The sequence below is a fragment of the Platalea leucorodia genome (assembly GCF_965183815.1).
Source record: "Platalea leucorodia genome assembly, chromosome: 21".
Classification (NCBI taxonomy): domain Eukaryota; kingdom Metazoa; phylum Chordata; class Aves; order Pelecaniformes; family Threskiornithidae; genus Platalea; species Platalea leucorodia.
The window spans coordinates 5,593,934-5,605,740 of NC_138843.1; the positions used below are offsets into that span (position 1 = coordinate 5,593,934).

Here is an 11,807-nt window from a genome sequence, read left to right on the forward strand (position 1 = left end):
GCACGGGTTTTGGGAGCTGGAGGTGATGTGTTCTCTAGCCCGGTGCTGCGAGGCAGGTCCTGCTGGTGGGGTGTCGCGGGGGGCTGCGGTGAGCCGGGCCCCCTCCCCGCAAGGGACTTGAGGAAGGCATGGAGTGCTGCCAGGTTTCTCAAATGAACCTTGGCTGCAAAAAAAGATAGTGAGCTATTGTTCTCCTCCGTTCTTCCAGCAAGAAGCTCCTCCATTCTCTTGCTGTTTTCCTTACACACATTATTTGCTGATCTGCTTATTTTATTTGGAGAGAAAAGCCTTCATTCTTCTCCCTAGTAGAATGCTGCTTGCTTTCTTTTTGTTAAAGCTTTGCTCTTTCAGTTAGGTATGCTTGCTAGAATGTATGGCCTCTAACAACCTGAAGCAGAAGTTGTCAAAATAAAGCACAACTTGTTGTTTTTCATCTGTGCTTGCTTAACTTTGGGTTATTCACAAGTTTGGAAGATGATTAATTTTTTGTGTCTCCTGGTTATCAGATCAACTTACCACGACTGTGGTTTAGCTTAAAATAAAGGAAGCATACTCAGGGCTGTCACAGGCAGACAGGTACCGTATTAGAAAGACAAAAGTCTTTGCCTTTTTCGGTGTTCTTTTGAATTTGAAAAGCTCCCTAGAGCCCTTTAGGATGGTCCTCTAGATGCTTGATGTTATAATTATCTTTCAGTGTACTGTTGCTGTTTGTCTTTAAATATCTGTAGAGTGTCAGTTTTGGAACGAGATTTGCTCATTTTGTTCTGTGACCTGAAACAGATGCTTCTGTACTAAATAAATGCTGGTGCTGGTTTTGATTTTCGAAATGGGGAAATGAAGGTTGGTCTTTAGCAAAGCCTCCTGGTGCACCTGGAAAGCGTGTGCAGTTTCTAATACTGGCTGAAAAGTGATAATGTAAGAGCTGAGTGTGAATGACAAGAAAGAAATGATCCCAGTGCTAATTTTGTTAGGCCTGGCTTGGTTGTGTTAGTGACCGAGGAGAGAAAGCTTGTGTTTTGGGGAGTGAGAGCGGTTTACTTACTTTATTATGGCTCTTAGAGAAGCTCTGGCTTTTGTAAAGTAAAAACTATAAGCATGGGTCTAGCTTTCCTAGGTGAAGTGTCTGCCACTTGCGAAAGATGCAGGATCCCGAGGCTTAACTTCCAGCCCGCTGCCTCCCACTCCCCTCAGCCGGCTCAGCGTGTGCTCCTGCCCTCTTTCCCAAACTCTTGGCATCTAACGCACGGCATGGCTGTCATAACCAAGGGTCTGTAAATTCTGCCTCAGCTTAGTGTTGGCCTTCAGCCATTTTTTCTATGTTGATTTTGATGGAGAAATGGAAAACGTGTGATGAACCTGCTGCCAAACGCTGTCTTTTAGAAAGGACTTCAGCGGGGTTGTGTGAGGTGCCTGATTTCTATAGGAGCAGAAGATGCTTTTGCAGTTATTTTTTTAAGCAATGCTATGGCTTGGCTTCATCTGAAGGGTTCGGGTTGAAGTGCTCCTGTCTCTTCCTCTGTCTGAAGCTCGTCTACCCTGGAAGGTTGTATTTAAGACTTACACTAGAGGGTGTAGTAGTTTAGTTAGCAACCGGGCAACCATCTTCTTGAAAGCAGGTTCTCAATCCAACATAAGTTGCTCCCTGTCAGTGAAACTGCCTGCCTTGTTTTGAAGTAGCCTTATAACAGTGCACTTGGGCATGTTTGACCTATTTAATCACGTCACTCAATAAATAAGCTTTAAAAGCATAACTTTTTTGCCAAAGCAGGTGAGTACCTACACCAAGAGCTACCATGCAGATCTGTGTTTTCTGGGATAGTGCATAGAAAAAAGGATAACATCTAAAGAATCAGCCTGCTAAGCATATTGATTCGAAGCCAATGTTGACTTTGATGCTTGAGGATCACTGTAGGACTGGCAGTGACCCCAAAACTCTTACTAGATCTTCCATAGCCTTGAAAGGAGCTTTTGAAAACAGGAGTGGAGCTGGCCTTGCCACGCCGCGGTGGGAGGAGGCTACGGACACGGGCCAGATGGGGCAGACAGGAGGTGAAAAGAGGAATTAGTGGGACATAGCACTGTTCCCCTTTTCTTTGCCCTCCCCACTGTTCCAAACTTCCTGAGGAGCATAGTGTTCAGATGTTCATAATAGATGATCCTTACTTTTTATGCAGTGCTCTTATGGTCCCAGCCACTGGGTGACAGCGATGAAGAGACCTCCATGCCTGTTAGGAGATCAGCAGCAGCAGGAGGACTGAGTTTTCCCCTGTCTGCTGCTGTTTGCATGTGGCGTTTGCATGTGGCAGGCGTTCCCTTTTCTTCCCTTCTGAAAGCAGCTCGGTAAATACAAACTTGTCGGGTGAGGAGGGAGCCGGCGCGATGCGTCTGGTCCGTAGGGCACATCTGAACTGGGTTCTGAAACGTATGGTGCTTCAGGTGGGAAATCTGTTCCAGTGTCTTTACTGCAGGTATCTGCCTGCGTGGTAAAAGAGCATGGCTACCTGGAGGCTTGTGGAAATTCAGGGCTGGCTGAAAGCTGAGGAGGCTGCTGGGGCGGTAGCGTGCACCGATGTGGTATTTCCACAGGAGTGTTGGTGAGGTGAGAAATGGGATGTGAGCCTGTGCAGGACTGGGAATCTGCAGATTGCAAATTCTAATCCTGACTTGGCTGAAGTGCTTTTTCCATCTACAAAATGACTAAAACCCACCTGCTTCAGAGCAGGATGAAAAGATTATTGAATGTGTGTGAAGTGCTTTGAAAGCATGCTGTGTAAGTAGGAGGGAAGAACTGCCTTCAGTCCTAAAAGCGTCTCTTCAAGAGCTGTAGGGGAGAAAAATAGGTCTCTCTTTAAAGTCTAAGTCCTGAGTATGCTGAAAGACATAAAAGAAGCATAATACATCTCTTCATAAATATCTTAAGGAAACCAGCTCCTTGGTTTACTGGGTTTCATAGTAGCTGTCAGGAGATGCTTAAGAGGAGGATGTTTTTTGAACCCAGAGCAGAAAGCTGCCTCCAGGTCTGGAGGGCTGAGTTCCTCTTTGTCTGCTCTGATCCTTGTCCTAGCCTGAGATGGGAAGAGCGAGGCTTTCAGCACCCTGCCTTCAGATGCTGTATTCTAGAGTGGTGCGTACTGACAATTGCTCGGCAGTTTTCTGGTACGGTCCAAAGCTTGTGGAGCGGTTTTCTTGCTGTGTGGATTTTCTATTTGGATGGGCAAAGCTTTGTAGATTAGATCTAGATTGCATCTTTGAAAGGTGACTGGATGGGTTTGTGTGGTACCGTCCAGCGACTGAGTTTTTCACCTCTGCGTGGTTTACGCTACCCAGCCCGCAACTAAGCCGCTGTAACACCGTTTGGTTGCTGTTTGCCCAGGTCAGGTGCGGAGAAATTCTTGGGCTTATCTCCCCAGCTTTAACTCTGCTGAGTTAAACTCAAGGCGCTTCACCTCCCCCTTCTTCAGAGTCTTCAGCCGAAAAGCAGCCGTGTGGGATGGCTGTGACTTGTATATAAAACGCTGTGCAAAATGATACTTGGTAAAACCTAAAATGGTTCTTTAAATGTTAAAACCCGACTTTAATCATCCTCAGCCCATGTGTCACCACAGGATCGAGGCCGTTGTCTTCTTCACCTGTCAGCACGTTGCCGAGGGGCCGCGCGTTAAACGCGGCGGTGTTTGGTGGGAGCAGCCTCTCTGCCCTGTCTGGCATTGCCTTTGCGTTACTTAGTGCAGTGCAGGTTCACGCCACGCGTAGAACAGATGAAAAAAAAAGTCTTTAACAGATGCGTTTTCCTTCCTGTAGTTGATGTTGTGCAAGATCAGCTTCTTGTAGGAAAGAGTTTTTATTACTGTGTTTGCTACAGGGTAATTGAATGAGCAGAAATGAAGGCATTATGAACTGCCTTTGGTATTTCTTCACTGAGAGAGGAAACCACGTAGCTCGGTGTCGGGTGCTCTAGTCCATGAACTGCGTGGGGAGGGCATTGCTAAGGCTGCTTTCCCCCCCCCCCCCCCCATTTGTGTTTAGGACAGTAATTACCAAAATGTCACCAGTGGATGTTTTTTTTAACTGAGTTTTGAAATGAAGAATAGAAAACCCACTTGACGGTAAGGTCAGGACGTGTCTTTTCATGTAAATCAATGTCATGGCTTTCCAGCGGTTAGGGATTTCTTGTCATTTAACTAAATTGTCAGTTATGGCAGTTTTCCTGTGGGTGGGCAGGTGCAGCTGCTTTATGTGTCGGGATTTCACTGTGGGCTGGCAGGGCACTTCCCATTTTTGGTCTTTCTGCAAGTGTGTGGCTGTGGGGAGGCTCAGCCCTGAGCTTGCGTGCGGCTCTCCCGCACTCCAGTTACAGACCTGTGAAAAGCAGGAGGTGGGAGCAAATCTTCTCTGTCCAGCCGGAAGGATTTTGAAGGCTAAAGGTGCAGCGACCCGCTCGGGTGTCAGAGGCGCTAGCCTTCTGCTGGCGTTTGCGAGCTGCCTGGGCTCCCCTCTGCCCGCCACGGGAGCCCTTTGTCTGCTCTTACAGGATTTCTCTCCCCAGTGTGGAATATCTTACTTGGCATTTAAACACTTCCTCTGATTTCCCCCTCCCCTATTCAAACGCTGCAGTGCTGCGTTAGCGCTGGAGAAGCGGAAAGCACGATTCGCTAGTCCAGGGTTTCCCAAACCATGTTCCCTGGGCTGCCCTGTGCTGGGCGAGGTGGGTTGGAGGCGGCGGGGCGGCTCACGAAATACGGGAGAGGCAGCAGCGCTGGGCTGCAGGCAGGCACGCACCGACAGGCAGGGCCAGGTCGTCTCCCTGCCCTGCAGCCTCCTTCCCCGCTGGGGCTCGGCGTGGGCTGTGGGGTTGGAGAAGTGGGGTGGCTTTGGGCTCCGGCGGGGGAGCGTGCTGCTGGGGGGGCCCGGCGGGACGAGGGGATCGCCGCTGGGGAAACCGCTGTGCTTGCCAACTTGTGTTGCTCAAATCAAGTAAAAAGCAACGTGTACAGCTGGGGAGTGGGGAAAGTACGATGTCAAAAAAATTCCCCAAGATGATCATAGTAGCGCTAGGAAAGAAGACATTCAAAAAGCTCCTGCAGACACTCGAGTAAAACTCAATCTGACTTGGGAGTAAATGAGGGTGAAGGCGGGACTTTGGGTTGGTAAGTCCTGCCCTAATTATCTCTGCAGCCCAGAAAGTGCTGTGTCAGCACATGGTCAGCGGTATTGTGCCATGAGCCTTTGCCGGAGTGTCTTAGCAGTACCGAGCAGATATTAAAAGCCTCAAGTACAGCATGAACAAATATCTGCAATATTTATTAACCGCGGGAAGCTCAGGTAATTCTTTGAAGTTTTTGACTTACTGTGGAGTTAACTTGTGTTTTCGTGTGGGTTGCAGTGCGTGAAGAAGCAGCGGCGAGAGAAGTGCCTTCTCCAGAGAGGCTTTCACATGTTAGCCATTCATTTAACATGAGACTTTGGTCCTCAGGGTTGCATCTGTCTCTGAAATATATGGACTATGCAAAAAACTTAGCTCTGCTTTGGAGGGTTTAGTTACACAAAGATTTTCATTTCTCTGCGAGATCTAGCCTTTTTATTAAAGAGGATCCGTGCTGAGAATGGGGGAGTGTGTTGGGTTTGCTGGTTAAGAGTCTGCGGAGCTGCAGGTGTCGGAGTAGTAAAGGAACTGCAAAGTACTAATTCCAGCTTCTGAGTTAACTAAAGCCAGACTGGTTTTAAAACCAGTTTAAGTTTTGGTTTTCGTCCTTCATAAGTCACAGCTGAAGTTTTAAAATGTAATCTAGCTCGAAAGGTGCTTTTCTGTAGTTTTTAAATTTGTTTTTCAAAGTGTCCAGTTGTGACTGTACTGAAATACTGTTGGGTTCTTTTCTGAAATGGGAATTCTTCACCTGAAATAGTTAAAGAAATAAGACAGGTGTTGAGAAGATAACTTATCTTGAGCAAGCCAGAGAAAGGCTGGAAAATTAAGGGACTGGTGCATGAGGAGTAGTGTCACTGCTTTTGACCATGCTGGTCCAAGTAAGTTTTTAAGACAGAGTTGAATAGAGAGAAAAGAAGACAACAGAATACTTGAAGTAGTTATTTTTTATTTTTTTTCCTTCTGCTTCTTTGAAAAGAAGACTTGCTCTTCAAGTTTTGGAGTAGATCCTTAGTTTTATCTAGCCCTTGTACAGGAGATGTGGAAATGTTTTCTGGTCTGTATTTTTCTCAGAAACAGAAAAAATAAGTGTCTGTTTTTTGTTTTTTTTCCTTGTTTTTTTTTTTCCCCCAAACAGAATTTCAACTTTTCTTGTATATTGAGGAATAACTTTAAGGCTAAAATGAGAGAGGGAATGGAAAGATCTCCAAAGAATCCAAACATTGAATATCCAGATTAATGTATCATCGATTTTAAAACGGTGAGACGCCTTCTAGCCCGTGTGATGAGAGGCTGCGGGGTCGGGATAGCAGCCTGGGGAGGAATCGTGATATTTGGGGTGCCAGCCTTTGCTTTCTGCCCCTCTCCTGACAAATACACCAGTTAGGTTTCTCACCTTCCTTCCTAGGTTATGGGAGAAATGGTGTGATTTTCCCCTTAGGAAAACATGACATTTATCACAGCTCTTGACATGCCTCTGATGCTCTTTGCCTACCGCTGTTGTTTTAGCAGCGGGGCGGATGGGGCTGTAAATCACTGTGGCAATAGAGGAATGTAAATGATGGCTTTTGCATGGGCCAGACCATCTTGTTCTGGCTTTTGCGTCCTTGCATTTAACTGGTGTTGCTGTCTGGAGCAGCGGCAGCCCCAGCTGTCCTCCAGGACTCTCTGTGAGGCTATCAGCAGGGTGAAGCTACCATATTTAGGAGGCCTGAGGAACTTTTAGAGGCCCCTTCTGCTGCACCAGAGGCAAAACTGCACAAAATTGCATTTTCTTGAATAAAATGAGGAGGTGTGTAGTGTTTCCCTGGACGTTGCTGTCTGAGCTGCTTTGAGGGGTGTGCCCTAATGTCCTCCTGTCAAAGTGAGTCAGTCATTCCCTGTTAACGCTGCCTGCTCGGGAGTGACACGGCCCACGTCGGAGCTGCTCCCTCGCTGGATTGAACCCACTCGGGCAGGTCCGTGTCTCCGCTCCAGCCACAGCGTGTCAGCAGTCTCGGGCGGCTGCGCCGAGAAAATGGCTTATGGCTTGTACGAGGATGATGTCTGGCCGCTCTTGTCCCTTGGCGTGATCCCACCACTCCTTATGCTGGTTGTGAAACCCTCTGGTGAACCCCCCCGGTCGACCAGTTCAACCCCCCGAGACGGTCCTTCGCTGGCACTGAGCACTTACCTTGGCTGACAACATCTGGTGAAACCATACCCCGAACTTAAACAGGCTTTGTCACAGCAGGTTTAAAAATACCGCAGTGTGATGGATGACTGTTCAAACTTTTTTCAGCCTTGCTAATATAAGACTTTCTTTTCTCATATTTGCTTCCTTTTTTCCACTAAAGAAATGACCGTGTTGGTTCATGATGTTCTCTGACGCTGTGGCATCAAATACCTCTCATCGAGTAACAAAGGTGCATAGGGACAGGCCAGCTTGGACTTGACTGGCTTTAACACCTCTGAAACCTTGCTTCCCTTATGTTCTTAGACCAGCCCAAGCTTATCTATGCTTTTAATACTTGATTTTAATAGTTTAGTTTTTAAAAAGAGAAAGAAGGCACAAAAAAAGTCATGAGGACCAGGGTTATATTTAAAGTGGAAGACACATTTCTCTTAGCTCCTCTTACCTACCCTCCTAACCCATTTGCTCTGGATAATTATTTGAAACGTACTATTTTAAATCTCAGTGTTAATTATTTCCAAGTGGTTGGATATTATTGTTAAATTAATTGTTGGAAATTTGCTTTGGGTACTCGCAAACGAGGTCTGCGCCAAAACCTGCCATTTCTTTTGCGCTGTTTAATTCTGGAGAGTAGCAAAACTCGGCCTGCTGGTAAAGCCTTTCTGAAACATTTTGTTCTTGAGAAACCACTGTCTCTTCTGTGAAGCATTAAATGAAAAGCTTAAAATAATTTTCCGATGGTGATAATTTTTCTGTAATCGCAAAGGTTGTCCGTTTGCTAAGTACTGGCACTGTAAACACAGGCAAGCTGTTAAGCTAACAAAGCTGTTCTGATGGTGTTAAAATAAAAATGCCTTTGTTGTTTTCCCCTCCAAAGAGGTCTCCCAACAGCTTTCACCTTCCCCATCTCCTGATGAATGCACCTTTTGTTGCCAGCTCCAGATGACCCAGGAAAATGGGTGACTTCAGCAGTGTCGGTCTTGAAAATGTTTGCTGTCTTTTGGCCTCTGCTGGTCCCTCTGCAGCTTGGCCAGAAACCAGAAGGGCTTGGAGATCCGAATTGCCGTAAATTTGAAAGTTTCTAATTTTTGTCTCCCTTTTGTTTAGCAGCAGCCGCTGCTGCTTAGCAACTCTGTGTTGTAGCTGGAAGGAAGGTAGTTGTCATCCATGTCCCACATGCGTGCAAGAGCTTGACTCCTCTTCCAAAACCTGCAGGTTTACAACCTCCATACAACCAACGTCATACGTTTGGGCTTTTCTGTATTTAAAGCATCTGAAGTATGTGTTCTGGTAGGGTGCTTGGGGGAAAAAAAAAAAAAAAAGACATCTTTTTCTCCAGAATGATTCATTGTAAAATATATTTTAACATCAAACAGGTGACTTTGTACTCCCATTATTCATTTCATGTCAGCTTCTGTTTACTGCCTTTGCCTGTTGCACAAACTAGAAGGACCAGTGTACAAGTCGCTAGCTCATAGAAGCTCAGTAATAAAACAGCTCCACCTCAGAACTGAGGCCTCGTTTCCCAGAACCACCATGACTGTGACCAGGAAAAAAACAACCAACCTTGGTTTTTTGGAAGAATCTTGTTTTACGCTTCTGTATACTCTGTGCTGAAATGGCTGGTTTAAGTGCAGTTCATTTTGGTATATTCCAAAGTAGTTCTAGGCTAAATTGTTCGCTGAGGTCCTATGTAAATTATTAATAACTTGTTTTGTATAGTGTTGATGTTAACTTCACCTTTTTGTGTCTCAGAAGGACTATTTTATAAGTCTGAGGTGCAAACTATTTTAAGAAATTAATGTATTTTGGAGTGTCCTGATAGCAGTTGAGTTCGCAATCCTATAAGGAGTTGTCATCTCAAGTCTCATTATCTCGTGATTCTCAAAGGACAGCGTAGACTCTCAATTTTACCTCCATCCAAAATGAGTTATTTCACTACCTGGTGCCTCTCACTCATTTTGCTTCAGCAGAAATACTGCAGACATCTCGTATATCAGAATAGCAAAACCAGCGGAGTTCATCTTGTAGTAATCTTTCTTTACACCACGGGTATTCATGTTAGTGTTTGAAATGGAGAGGAATAAATGCAAGAGCTGAAGAAGACCCCTTTGAATCTTGTATCCAGGTTGTAAGAAGGGATGTGTGGCTGTAGCTGGGTCCTTGCCTGCGTGGGACTGGGCTCATTCCCCCAGAGATCCTTTCCTCTCCCAAGTTCCTAGGAGTATAATTAGGCATCTGAAAAGGTGGCCTGGTTTTAGGTAGCATATTTAATTTCCCTGACTTTGGGGACTTGTGGGTGTATGGCTCTTCATATATATATGTGTGTGTGTGTATATATATATATATATAAAAAAAATCCCCATCTGCTTGTGTTTCCACTACATTATCTGCAAATGCATCATGGCCAAAGGTGACAGTCCTGATTAGTACCGTGGAGCCCACTTACACAAGTGTTTTTCATGGAAAAGGTAGCCTTTGATCAGCGACGCTTGGGTAATCCATCAGGCCTCCTACACACCTACAAAAGAGCTCTTTCACGACGATATCTCAAAGCCTGCAGGCATTCTCAGAGATTATAATGTATTTTTACATCTGGTCATTCCATTGAAAGAAAATGTGCAAATTAGTTTTATACTGTAGATGAACAGCAGAGAAACAGACACCAGGTCTGTGCTTGGGTTGTCTTCGACTTTCTCTGTATCCTGATATATTTAAAATAGTTTGCTTTTCTGCGTGGACAAGAAGTCTTTTGTGTAGTTTGGGGGTTTGTTTTTTTTTTTTTTGGTGTGGTAGTGGCTTTTTTTTTTTTTTTTTTATAATTTTGGCAAGTCTTTAGTTCCAGACTCTGTGTTCTTGCCTCTGTTTGTTTATAGGCCACCTAATACTTATCTCTGCACAAATTACCAGGCTTTCAGCTGTTCCCTTAACAATGCTTGTGCTAAATTTTAGGTCTCCATCTTGAGTTAGAGGGTAATAGCTGGCTCCTCCAGCCTTCGCTGCGCTGGTCTTCTCTACCACTATGGAGCTGATGTTTCGTAAAGTGGTGAGAAATGAGGTGGTGGGTAGGGAGGGCTCTCCGTTCTTTGTCAGCTGTTAGGCTGATAGTTATACCTAATTATCTTGATAATCTGTTTATGTATACTAGCCTTGATGCTGCTGCTGTTTGCATCTAGGTTTGTTCCTGTTTTTTCCTAGTTACCTGCGCTTCTTTGTGGTTTCTTTTTCTAACAAGGCTCTGGATATCAGTCCGTCGGGTGTACACCATCCGCTGAGATGCTGTGGTTTGCCACCTTCTCCCTCCCTCTCTCCGCCAGGGTGTGAGCTGTGCTGGGCGTCGTAATGGGGAAGCACAGCCACTAGTTTTGGAAATGCTCTTTGTGTCTTGGTTGTAAAGCACTTTGCGGTAGGTGGAGAGGGAGCTAGTTATAGAAATATATCACTTTGTTCCTTTTTCCCCATGTTTCTGGTCCTGAGCACGGCTCAGACTGTTCTTTGGAAGATGGTGACATCATGCTGCGATTGCCTAAAGTCCCTGCTCAATCAGGAGCTAATTGGTTTGGAAAAAAATCTTTGCAAACCCAAGGGGGTAAAAAGTGTTTTATGAAACCACTGCCTTTATTTTAACCCAGTCTCTGTCACTCTAGCTTGCTCGGAGGCTGGTTCTGCCAACTGCTAGACAGGTTCTTTTCTTATTACCAAAGGGAGCTGTGCAGTCATGGATATGGATATTCATTCATCTCAAAAATCCAAGAAAAAACTCAGTCTTGTGAGAATGGTAGAAACGACTCCTGTAAACACTGTTCTGGCTGTTACAAGAAGTTCTCTTGTCCCTGTTAGACCTGAGAGGTTGGTTTTTTCCCCTGTCTTTTATCTCTCTGCTTATTGTTTTGTCCTTATACATATTCATGTTGGAAAGCCAGTTTTACTACTATCCTTCTAGGAAAAAACCAAAAAGTTCCTCTGGTATAGCAGCATCCAGAGAGACTATGATAAAACAAGGATTGAAAACTGTTCAAAGTAAAAAAGCAGCCATTAATTTACCTGTAGCTTCTGTTAGCTTGCTAAATGCAGTCGTCTTTATTGCTATGTTCTTCCATTACTAGTCTAAGGGGAGGTTATTTCCCTGCCTGTTCTTTGGCAAGCAGGGTGCCTGTCGCTCTGCACACAGGCCTGGATGATGTCCTTCTCCCTCCCTTTTCACCAGGAGTTGGAAAGGTAGGTGGGAGGGTTTGGAACACCATGGCAGAAAATAGAGAGCGTTTATATTTGTGACCAGTGCTCCCATGTCCTTTTCAAGACGAAGCTTACAAGATGGGCTTCAACGGACTCTCCAGTTGTAAGTTGTCCCTTGGACAGGTTGCTTTAGCATTTCCATGTTGTTCATGGGGTGGACCATCACTCACCAAAAGCTCTCCTGGAGAGCTGTGGTCGGAAGAGCCGTGCAGCGTGGTCACAGCATATCCTCTGCTCGTAGCCCTAGAAATGCCT

The 11,807-nt window shown here is 45.4% G+C and overlaps 1 protein-coding gene across 2 annotated transcripts in view; it reads left to right on the forward strand.

Annotated features, from left to right (window-relative positions):
• REXO1 (RNA exonuclease 1 homolog) overlaps positions 1-11,807 on the forward strand; it is a 43,234-nt gene that overhangs the window by 1,015 nt on the left and 30,412 nt on the right. The window lies entirely within an intron of this gene.